Source organism: Odontomachus brunneus, unplaced genomic scaffold (genome assembly GCF_010583005.1).
Source record: "Odontomachus brunneus isolate Ranch 3 - 2012 unplaced genomic scaffold, Obru_v1 Obru_scaffold_024, whole genome shotgun sequence".
Lineage (NCBI taxonomy): Eukaryota > Metazoa > Arthropoda > Insecta > Hymenoptera > Formicidae > Odontomachus > Odontomachus brunneus.
The window spans coordinates 1,161,540-1,171,976 of NW_022639474.1; the positions used below are offsets into that span (position 1 = coordinate 1,161,540).

At 43.5% G+C, this 10,437-nt stretch overlaps 1 protein-coding gene across 1 annotated transcript in view; it reads left to right on the forward strand.

Moving 5' to 3' along the window:
* The window catches only part of LOC116842356 (CUGBP Elav-like family member 3), a 332,691-nt gene that overhangs the window by 46,981 nt on the left and 275,273 nt on the right, over nucleotides 1–10,437 (forward strand). The window lies entirely within an intron of this gene.

Sequence of the window (10,437 nt, forward strand, 5' to 3'; positions counted from 1 at the left end):
AGAGAGAGAGAGAGAGAGAGAGAGAGAGAGAGAGAGAGAGAGACAGAGACAGAGACATACAATTTTTGCCTGCAAATTAATAACGTCTCATGTTGTGTCGCGGTCCCGTATAACAAGATATTTTATGTAATCAACATGATTCAACGTCGCAATAGCTTGTTACCGTTATCAAGCACACGTCGTTAAACCTGTGTCACACTAGCGATTGGCGACTTGCGTCCATATTTACGTTTGCGTCTACGACTAGTTTCTAGCGATTGGATAGGAGCTGCTGGCTGCTGGATTGATTACAAGAGACGATCGTAGACGCAAACGCAAGGGCGCAATCGCTAGAGTGATACGGGCTTTGCAACATTATCGCGTTCAAAAGTCACGCGCTCTCTTCTTCTGTCTCTCCTTCACTCTACCGTCTGATGGCTACGTTGTTTCCGCTGCATTGGCTGTTACTATCGGTTTCACGGCGCGTCGATTATCGATGTGCTTTATATTAACACCTCGTAAAGCGCGCGAGGGCGCGCGGGGGGGTGGGTTGCGCTTAAGAGACGCAACGATCGCCGCTAAACTTTGCAAGGAAATTAAACCGATAGTCCGACGCGGACGCCGGGCTCATTTGCATCAATTACTGACCCCCGAAGTTTCTTCTACGGCGAATTAGCCGCCGGGGAGCGCGTCGAATGCGAGATAAAAGGAAAAAGAGAAGGCGGCGGGACCTATTAAAATAAAGGAGAAAAACAAGTTTCGAGATAGTTGCGTTACGAGCGACGGGGGACGCATAACGATCCGTGCTTGGCGGTCGGCTGAGTTACGTCGCCCGCCGGGAAGTTATGCTCCTGCTTATCTTCCGAATTCCGCGCTTGTCCTGCAGGACACATCCCTCGGTGCTTTCAGCTCGGCGGATTTGGCGAAGCGTCGGCCCTCTGATAACCCTCAATAGGGCCGCGAATCGCGACCAGCGGCATCGTGGAAACGCGTCCACCCTTTTTGTTTCCTCTCCTTCGGCAGGGACAACATGACAGCTGTGGAGTAAATTTCCATCAGGCGCGAGATTGCGTGCCGTAAATAATTAAACTTGGGGAGAGGTGTTCTGTTAGAATTTAATCATAGATTGGGGATTACTTTTGCTCTCGCGTCGTTAACGTCCGATCTGACTAATCCTTCATTGTGTTCAGATAAAAGTAAGATACAAAAGGAAAAATATAAAATATAAAAAACTAATTTTTTGTGTAGCGCTGGCTACGATAGGTTTTCGCTACGATTTTTTGTGAAATTCAGAAATGTGTACATGTAAAAATTGAAAATAACTAGAAATGATGCAAAGTAGACGACGAATTCTAAAAATGTCGACAACGCAGATGTTATCGTCAAAACAACATATTAGATAAACACTACAGTGCGATAAGAAAGATATCTAAAAAATAAAAAATACTTATTCTATAGATATTAGTAACATATGTTCACTTATACTAATATAAAATATATACTTTCAAGTAAGAAAATATACACTTTCTTAAAACGTTTATTTAGACAAAAGAATTTAAATTTATATAAATAAATGTATGTAATATGTCCTTCGAAATTTTCACAGGGTAAACACGCGCTCGACATGTACAAGCTGTAGAACTTTTGTATCAGGTAAATATTTGCACCAAGTGGTATCTGGAGAAGTCAGTTATGAAATTTTTTATCGCTTTCGTCACATGTTAAGCAGTGTTCTAGTTCACATATTTTCATGGTGTAAAAGCACTTATACTTCTGTGCAACCAATAGTACGTAAACTCGGCGGAGGAAAGTCAGTATCTTGTCGGCGAAGTCTTCAAGTGTGGCATCTTCTTGTAGAGTCGCGACGCGAGCAACCGTTCCGCCGATTGATGAAGGAATCGCCGCGAATGTCAAAGCTCGAGGGCGAATTGACGGCTCGCATTGGCAGGGATTCAGTATCCGGCGCGTCGACGTTTAACGCCGAGTTCATTGATACGATCGACGCGCGCGGGCGAGCGATTAATGAAAGCGGCTGGTACCTATAGTGGTCTGGCCGAAACGCGTTTGGTATACGATGGAAATGTGGATCGGTGAAACCGGTACCGCGAAGAGAGAGAGGCCCGCGGGAGGGCGGGGTGTGCACGCGCGTGAACCGCTATAACATGTCGCGGGGGCACGAGAGGAGGGGAAGAAAAAAACGCGAAACGAGCGGCTGAATTCCGCGCTGCAGCCTCGTCGTCGGTGACCGTAGCCGCGCGGATATTGTTGGACATTCCTCGGGTCGTGCGAATGCGGTCATCTGAATGCCGGGCGCGTAAACCACGCCGAATGGCCCCGCGAGTCTGGGTCGTGCGGAAAGGGCAGGGACCGCGGGGGCAGAGGAGGACGAGGAGAGAGCGACGAGGAGGGTGGTTAGGCGTGGGATACGGAGGAACGAACGGCGGGACAGGAGGGACAAAGAGAGGCTGAGGGAGAGATAGAGAGGGTCCAGTCGTCGTATCGTGGAAAATCTACCCACCGCTGCCGCAGCTATGCCGCCAAATCGCGTTCGCGCTATTTTAATTAATCGCCCCCGTCCGGCACGCGGATTCGCACGAGTGAGCGAGCGAGCGAGCGAATAGCAGGTGGATGTTTTTCGTTGGGGGCGAAAGCGCTCGCGAAGAGGAATCATCCGTCACTGCAGCGTCGTCAATGAGCTGATGAAATTAGCGGAATTTCACTCTCCCCTCCCCCCCTGCACTTCGGGTCGATTCTCTCCTCTTTTGGAATATTTGCACGAGTAAGCGCAAATCGTCGAGATTTCAATGAACGAGAGGATCGATAGGGGAGAGACCGGGACTAGCTGTCCCATATTTCGGAATTTCGGAGTAACAACTTTTCAGAATAACTAATTGTTGCGACTGACTGTGCAAACGTGATAGAGGCAGCTTTTTTCTATGTGTTAATGCACGCCATGATTCTATTAACCACATATTTTATTTTGCAATAATCAAAATGCAAATGTGCGGCAACGTGATTATTTTGACTTCAGTTGCGCAGTAGCGCGGGGTAAGAAAGCCACGTATAAAATATGTATCCCGATTAGTAGATATCTCCGCGAGAGACTTCCACAGTCTTCCTATTGACCCTTAATATTATGAGTCAACTTTACCATGTCCACTTATACACTCAATTTCAACTTTTTTATGAATAAAAATTGCCTTTGTTAGCCGAAATAGAGAATATCACACACTTGCAAGTGACTTTATTCTAGCTAGTAACACGTCGCTTAACTTTATTCATTCACGACGGAGAATATTAATTTAAAATTCCGAGGGGCTCGAAAATTTACCTTGTTACTACTGAATCAGTTTCTTCTATTTTCCAACTATAATATTATTCTGATTTTAATGAAACTCGGGGAAGAATATCTATGTTTTAAAAAGACCATTTCGCGATTCTGTATTCACTGTTCCTCTCAAGATAAACGCCAAAGAAAAGCACACGAGCAACATATCCCTGGAGCTATCTAGACTCGGTTTCCCCCGCATGAAAAAAAAAAGGAGGAGAGGGAAAAGTGTTCATCGTGAAACATTTGCCGGGACAATTCATTGTTGAACGACAGAGGGCGGATTAACGCTCGTGTTCTCCACTTTTGCGTGAAAGCGCGCCCATTATAGCGGGCGGACAGGCAGATCGAATCTTTTACGCGTGCATATGAAAGATCCGGGCGCGCGATAACTATCCTCGGCGCGACTGTCCTCCTATAATCCAGGCGTTATCCCGCAGCGAAGGCACGCCATGTACACGGATATCGTCGAAGCGCACGGGACGCTACGTAACGAGACACGTCCGACATTTAACGGATCCAAGATATCCCCGTCGAATGCTTCAATCAGGCTCTGGCGATGGCGGCGGCGAGGGGGAGGGCGGGCGGGCGAGGGGCTTTATACGTCATTCAGCGAGTATACACCGGCGTGTACCGGTGCCTGCAGCACCGGTAGGTTTAATCAAACACAAGCGCAGCCGGTGCAGCGCGATGCAGAAGGGTGTGCGCGCGGGTGCGGGTGGTCGGGCGCTGCTATTGAAACGGGCGCCGCCGCCGCCACCGCCGCCGCCGTCGTCGGGACTATTTCGTTAGCGCGGCAATTGAAAAATACGAGACGGGGAAGGAGCACCCGCACGATCGTTCCGCCGGACGCAAAGAGGATTCAACCGATGCGCGAGCGTTCGCGAAACGTTGCTCTTACGATGTTCACGACAACCGCGAATGTGGAGCGCGAAGCAATTGTTCGCTTTCGCGCGATGTGCAGTCGTGATTAAGCCTCGCTGGCAAATTCATTGGACTCTTGTAATTTTGTTGACTCACTCGTAGACAGACTAATATATCCCTACCGGCAATTGTACTTTTAGGTATGCATGTGTTGGTAGATCTAGCTACATTTTACATATAGATTCTTGTTGCCATAGATAACTTTTTTGCCCTTTTGTTTCTGTTCCACGAGTGTACACTAAAGAAAAGAATTTCAGTTGCATGCTATTTCCTGCAATCTCATATTCTAAGCGAAGACTCTTAGGAAATAGTGTTTCTCTTCTAATGAAGTGGATCTTTAGTAAAAAATTTACTGTATATTATTCTAATTTTGTTCTTTTGGAATAAAGAGAAATGTTGCTTATTTGAAATATTCACTTACGTATGATATGAGAGGTGCGACCAGCAAAACTTGTACTGTAGATAAACTGTCGAAGTTTCTAATTTTAAAGATATTATGTCTAGAATATTTTTCTTTTGATTTTAGAAGAATCCCCCTAAAGCCACATATAAAAGTAAAATCTAGAATTCACACAATTTCGCTAAGCGTAAGATTATATTTTTTGGGGTGTACCACACACGTATACTTTTGTTTGTATAGAAAAAATATTTTGCACTTTAACCCCTTAAAGAAATTTTTTTATTTATCTGATTTTGCTTTTTTTGATAGTACAGTGAAAAGCCTATTTTAGTTTTTCTTTAAACCCTAGCTTTCAGCTAAATTTTGTCGAAAACTTGTAACGAAATGTAGAAAAAACCTTAATTGTTGTTAAAATTCTTGCTTGGTTTGTGTCATGTTGTGAAATCTGAAAATTTTCAATCAGTAAATTATTTACCATTTAGTGTTTAGTAAATGCCGCACGATCGTGCAACACGTGCAGCAGTAAAAAAGAGGCCAAATAGACTTACTAATGTACCAATTTTGATTGCAAGAACCAATTAAATCCTGCACGTGCGCGGTTCTACAATATGAAATCTGTCCCAGGTATACGCAAAAAAAGCATGCAGCACTCTCATTAATTGGCGCTTTAGCGAAATGTCTGGTATTGACAGTACAAAATTGTTTCGGTTACTCGCTTTAATTTCCCCACGCGTAATATCTAGGGAGAAAAAATGGACTTGCCCGGAGGGCAAGTCGTTTCTTGCCTTCCGGGCTTTATTATTTATTTTTTCTCGACGGAGCGTAAAACACGGTCGCGAATAACAAATAAACATGTAGATCATTGAACTCTCGTCCGTGACTATGCACCAGTCGCGATCGTTATCCGTCCGATTATCAGCGGTTGTTATTATCTCGCGTCGAACGAGAGTCGTAAATTCCCGCCGTAAATATCGCTAGAATGATTTCTGTCCCTTCGCCGCCGATGCATCGGCTCGATTTCTACGACCCCGGCGATGGTCTCCGGCTTAATTACGAGCCCATGGTTTATGGCACGGAACAGGCGGGTCAACGTTCTTGACGTGTTACGTCGCTTCGATAAACGCCGCGGCGTCTCGTCTCGTCTCTCGCCTACGGCTATTACACGCGATCCCGCGATAGATGACGAGTGCGTATTATTCCACATGTACATGGAAAAAAACAATTCCATTAGTGTAACTGTATTCTCTGTTGCCTAGTAAGAATGAAGGCCAAATGAAAAATTTGATTGTAGAAGCAGAAGTATTTCTGTAGGAGGTTCCTATTAAGTTTTCAACCAAGTTTTAATCCTCCGCGTACAATGTTGGGTCTGTAAGACTTGAAAGAATATTTGATCGTTCAGCAACTTTTGTAAAGGGTTCAGAAAAAACTCAAAATTACGCAATTCCGTTTGGAGATTTTAATTTTGTTGCGCCGCTATCTTATACACTGAAAGAAAAATATTTGTAAAAATATATATAACAAATGTTTATTTTTGTAAATGGTAATAATATATTTATTTAAATTTAAGTTCTTTTGTTTAAATAGAATCAATTATTGCTTTCATAAAAGGCTTTCTTAAGGTTTTGAGAAAACGTATATTTTGTTATTTATGTGTGTGTAAAAAATATTTGATTTTAGTACACAATTCGTACCTATCAAATATAAATATTCTGTTTCGTAGATATTTTTGCTCTCAGTGTAGCTAAGGTTTTTGTATCTCTCTAGAAAAAATATTGATCCTAAAATATTGATTTTCTCAACAAAATTATAGTAGTTCAAAATTGTTTAAGTCTGACAGACTAAGATTGTGTATAAATATGTATATAAATATGTACATTAGAAGAAAAAGTATGTAGAAAATAAAAATATTTTGTGGGTGCTAATAACATATTTATTTAAATTTGAATTCATTTATTTAAATAAACAGTGCTTTCACGAGAAGCTACAGTTTTAAAAAATGTACATTTTTTCGCTGAAAAATGTTTCCTCAGTGGAAAAATATGTGTATGAATACAAGTAAATATATTATCAGTACTCAGTAAATAGACATATTTTTATTTTTTAGATATTTTTCTCTCAGCATACGCGCGGGAGGTCGACACGGTTAAATGATCAGAGACAAATGTTTTCGGTTGCGATAACAGAAATATCATTTCTCGTGGCCGAATTTTCATCTGGTGACTGTTCAGTCGCGCGAACTGAGATCTTTCTTTCCGTGTGCGTTTCGATTTTCGCGACGGGACCATAAAATTCGTCGTGTCGAAGGATCCGGTGTACGTCATGCGGAAGTTTACCTGGTCGCTCGCGACGGATGTATCCCCGTATTCAGAACGCGCTTGTTACGGTAACGCGACAGGTACTCGAGGTCTGATCTCCTTAAGTGTTCGGTGTGCCAATGTATCATTCGGTCGGCCGGAGGTTACGGCGGGGTCGCCTTGCAACGAGCTTCCCGCGGCGATTTAATGTAGCCTGTAAAATATCGAGATTATCGGCGTACTCATGAGCGAAATGATACGATGGGACGAGTGAGAGGTACGAGAGAGGAAGGGAGGCAGGGAGGGAGAGAGAGGGGCCGCCAAACTCGCGGATGTGTCCGGCGCTTTATCGCGATATAACCACATGGGCATGTGTGATATCAGGCGAGCGTCGTCTGACACCGCTCTCGTGATTACCGTCGTAAAAATTTATACGCGTCGTCCATCGGACATCGGCGAGACGGTGTACGATACTTGTGTAATAAAGTGAAAACGAGCGTCCGAGATTCGTAGGAGGAAATAAATCGGTGGAGCCGAGGACTTGGGAGACGATCGCTCTCTCGTACTTCTCAGTCACCCGTTGAGCCCGCGCCGGGGGCCGCGTATATCGCGAAAGTCTTCTGGAAACGATCCCGCAAGTCGTAAACAACCTCGTCTGGCCTTCCAGATATATGACGTAATATTTTTGTGCGTGACAGATCCCGCGGGCATTTCTACGGCCATCGATCGGGTCTGTACGCATCGCGCCGGTACGCAACGCCTCCTCCGCGTCTCCCCGCGATCCGAACAGAAACGAGGAAAAGATCACCGCGTTTGAGGGAGGGAATGATTCGAAAAGAAGTGACGCCCCTCACAAATACGTTCCTTAAGATCGTCATTTATCCTCATACATTGAGTCACAGAACGGTTTGAACGTATTTCGAGCACTGAAGTTGCTTCAAGATGTCAAAATTGAGAGATACTGTTGACGCATTTGCCTATGAATCGATTATGACAGAAGCCGAAGTGAAAATAGGGTGTGAAAATAAATGTAAGATAACGTGATAACATGTTAATACACCCTGCAATGTTTTTCAATAATTATGTTGATGTACTTACTGAGTACTTTCAATCAAGCTTCAATCAAGCTTTTATCTATAGTACACTCTTGAGTTTTATTTTAGGCAACCTCTTCTCGAAAATTAAGAGAGTAAAATTATGAGAAATAAGAGTTCCATTCACGTCATTGTCGGATGTATGTGGGGGGCGGTAAAACGGTAATTAAATAATGAATTAGACAGGCGAGCAGTCAGGCAGACATGCGTGCTGCCTGATTATTTTAACACCGAGGAGAATAGTCAGCGCCGGGAAGACAGGAGAGGTACTAACCTGAGGAACGGCTTGGCCACGGGAGAGTAAACAGGAAACGGCTGCCGTCGCGGCGGTATATGCCGGTAACAAGATATTGACACTGGCCGATAATGGCTGTTGGGCTAGCTGACGGGCGCAACTTGGCCGAAAAGCCGAGCGGCGACTTGAGAAAATGGGGTTGAAATTGGTGAGAGGCCTCGCGGAATGGCGGGCTTCTTCGGGATACTTTTCCGCTCTAGAAATCGTCTCCATCGATCGGTTCTCGGTATCGCAATGTCAACTAACTGACGACACGCTCCTACGAGATTGCAGGATTTGATGGTGCTTGTGCTTGTGTATGAGTACGTGTGTGTGTGTTTTGCCGTGCAAAAAATAGGTTGCATAATTCCGTCATACAGACGCTTCCTGGAACGTTCCGGGTGCTATTTTGCGATCGCGTTATACGACTGTCCGTCTCGATGGAATTCAAAGGCGAAGCGTTCTCTCGCTATTTCCACTTGTGACAGTTTTAATTCGCGATATTGTATTTAGCAATCGCTTGGGTATATATCGGCGCGAGGGAAGTGTTGTCGATACGACGCAGTCACACGCTGAAAGAACGCGAGCCGGTTCTGAAACCGAAGAAAATGACAGATTTATTCTCGAAGGGGGCTCAGTTACGCGCGAGTGTCACGAGCCATTCATATTGCACGTTATATCGCCAAGTATAATCGACACACTAAAGTCGGAGCCGAGCGTAATATAATTGGAAATTTAACACGCGAGACGGAGGAAGCTTGCTCGATATACGACACTCATATTCGAGTGGAACGTGCTGCACTTCGAGGAACACGATCTTTTCCGGGAATATCGAATAATCCGGGACACATCTGCCGGTTGAGCTGATATCCGTCTTTGTCTCCGCGATGGTTGCCGTGTGATTTATACGCTAGGATATTGGCTTCAAGATGGCGTTACATCCACGGTGATGGATCGGTACGTCTTCTAGCGCAATCGCTGCGCGAAATCACGACTTCCAAGTTGTTTCGCTTATTTCCGATGTACCGCAGCGTGAATTATTCAAGATCCCGCCGTCCATTCTGTCGCCTGACTTATTTCTCTCCCTTAAGCTCTCATAGTCGCGCGTTTTCCGCGATGCCGATTGGCTGTCTCGATCGGCCGCCGCGAGTCTTTGCTTACTTTGACGATTGCAGTGAATGACTGTCAATATCATCCATTTTGACGGCTTGAATGTCAAGGGGAAGGGGGAATAAATGTTATAAAGTATTATAATATCACGGGAGGAGGAGGGGGAAGGTGTAGAGAACATTGAATTAATGAACAGATATAAAACAATGAAGATACCCGTGTCTCACAACGGCTGAAAGTCACGTGACTCGGAGACAATAACGTACAATACGCGTGTACAAACGGCCAAACGATCATAACATTTCTCGATGCGAAAGTAAACAATGCGAGATACGTCACGCGATTCCGGACTTTTTCAGTTCTCTCGAAGCCTGCGTGAGATGTACGTTGCGATCGTGGTGTGCTAGAATAATTCGGAACATTGACTCCATTCTCGAGTCTTGAGGGTAACCAACAATTTTTATTTGTATTGATTTAAAAGAACAAAAGTCGTTAGCTGAAGTTTAATATAGTGCTGTCCAGATTTGCGAGTAATTAATTACTTTTTCAAAAAATTATCGAATTTAATTGACGATTAATATAAGCCTATTCAATTCAAAATATTTTAATTAACCATTAACTTCAAGAAATCTAATTAAAAATCATTCAATTAACGATTGATTTAAAGGAATTCAATTAAGAACTGTTGAATTAACGATTAAAATGGGCGATAGTAATTAAAGATTGTAGTAATAAGATAGTAAATAGAAATATAATAGTAAGAAATATAATAGTAGATAGAAATATAAAGTAGTAATTAACGAGTAAAGTAGTAATTCGATTAACAATTGAATATACTCAATGTAATTAAGGCTTATTTAATTGACAATTGATATAAGCAAATTTAATCGAGAAGCGCAGTAAGACGATTGACCAATCGATGTCACTCGAAATTGTAACCGTAATTATTTACATTGCTCATGGTAACCAACCGAGCTGAACATGTTTATATATATATATTAGGACCTTAACTTAGTTTCCGCCCAAAAAATACT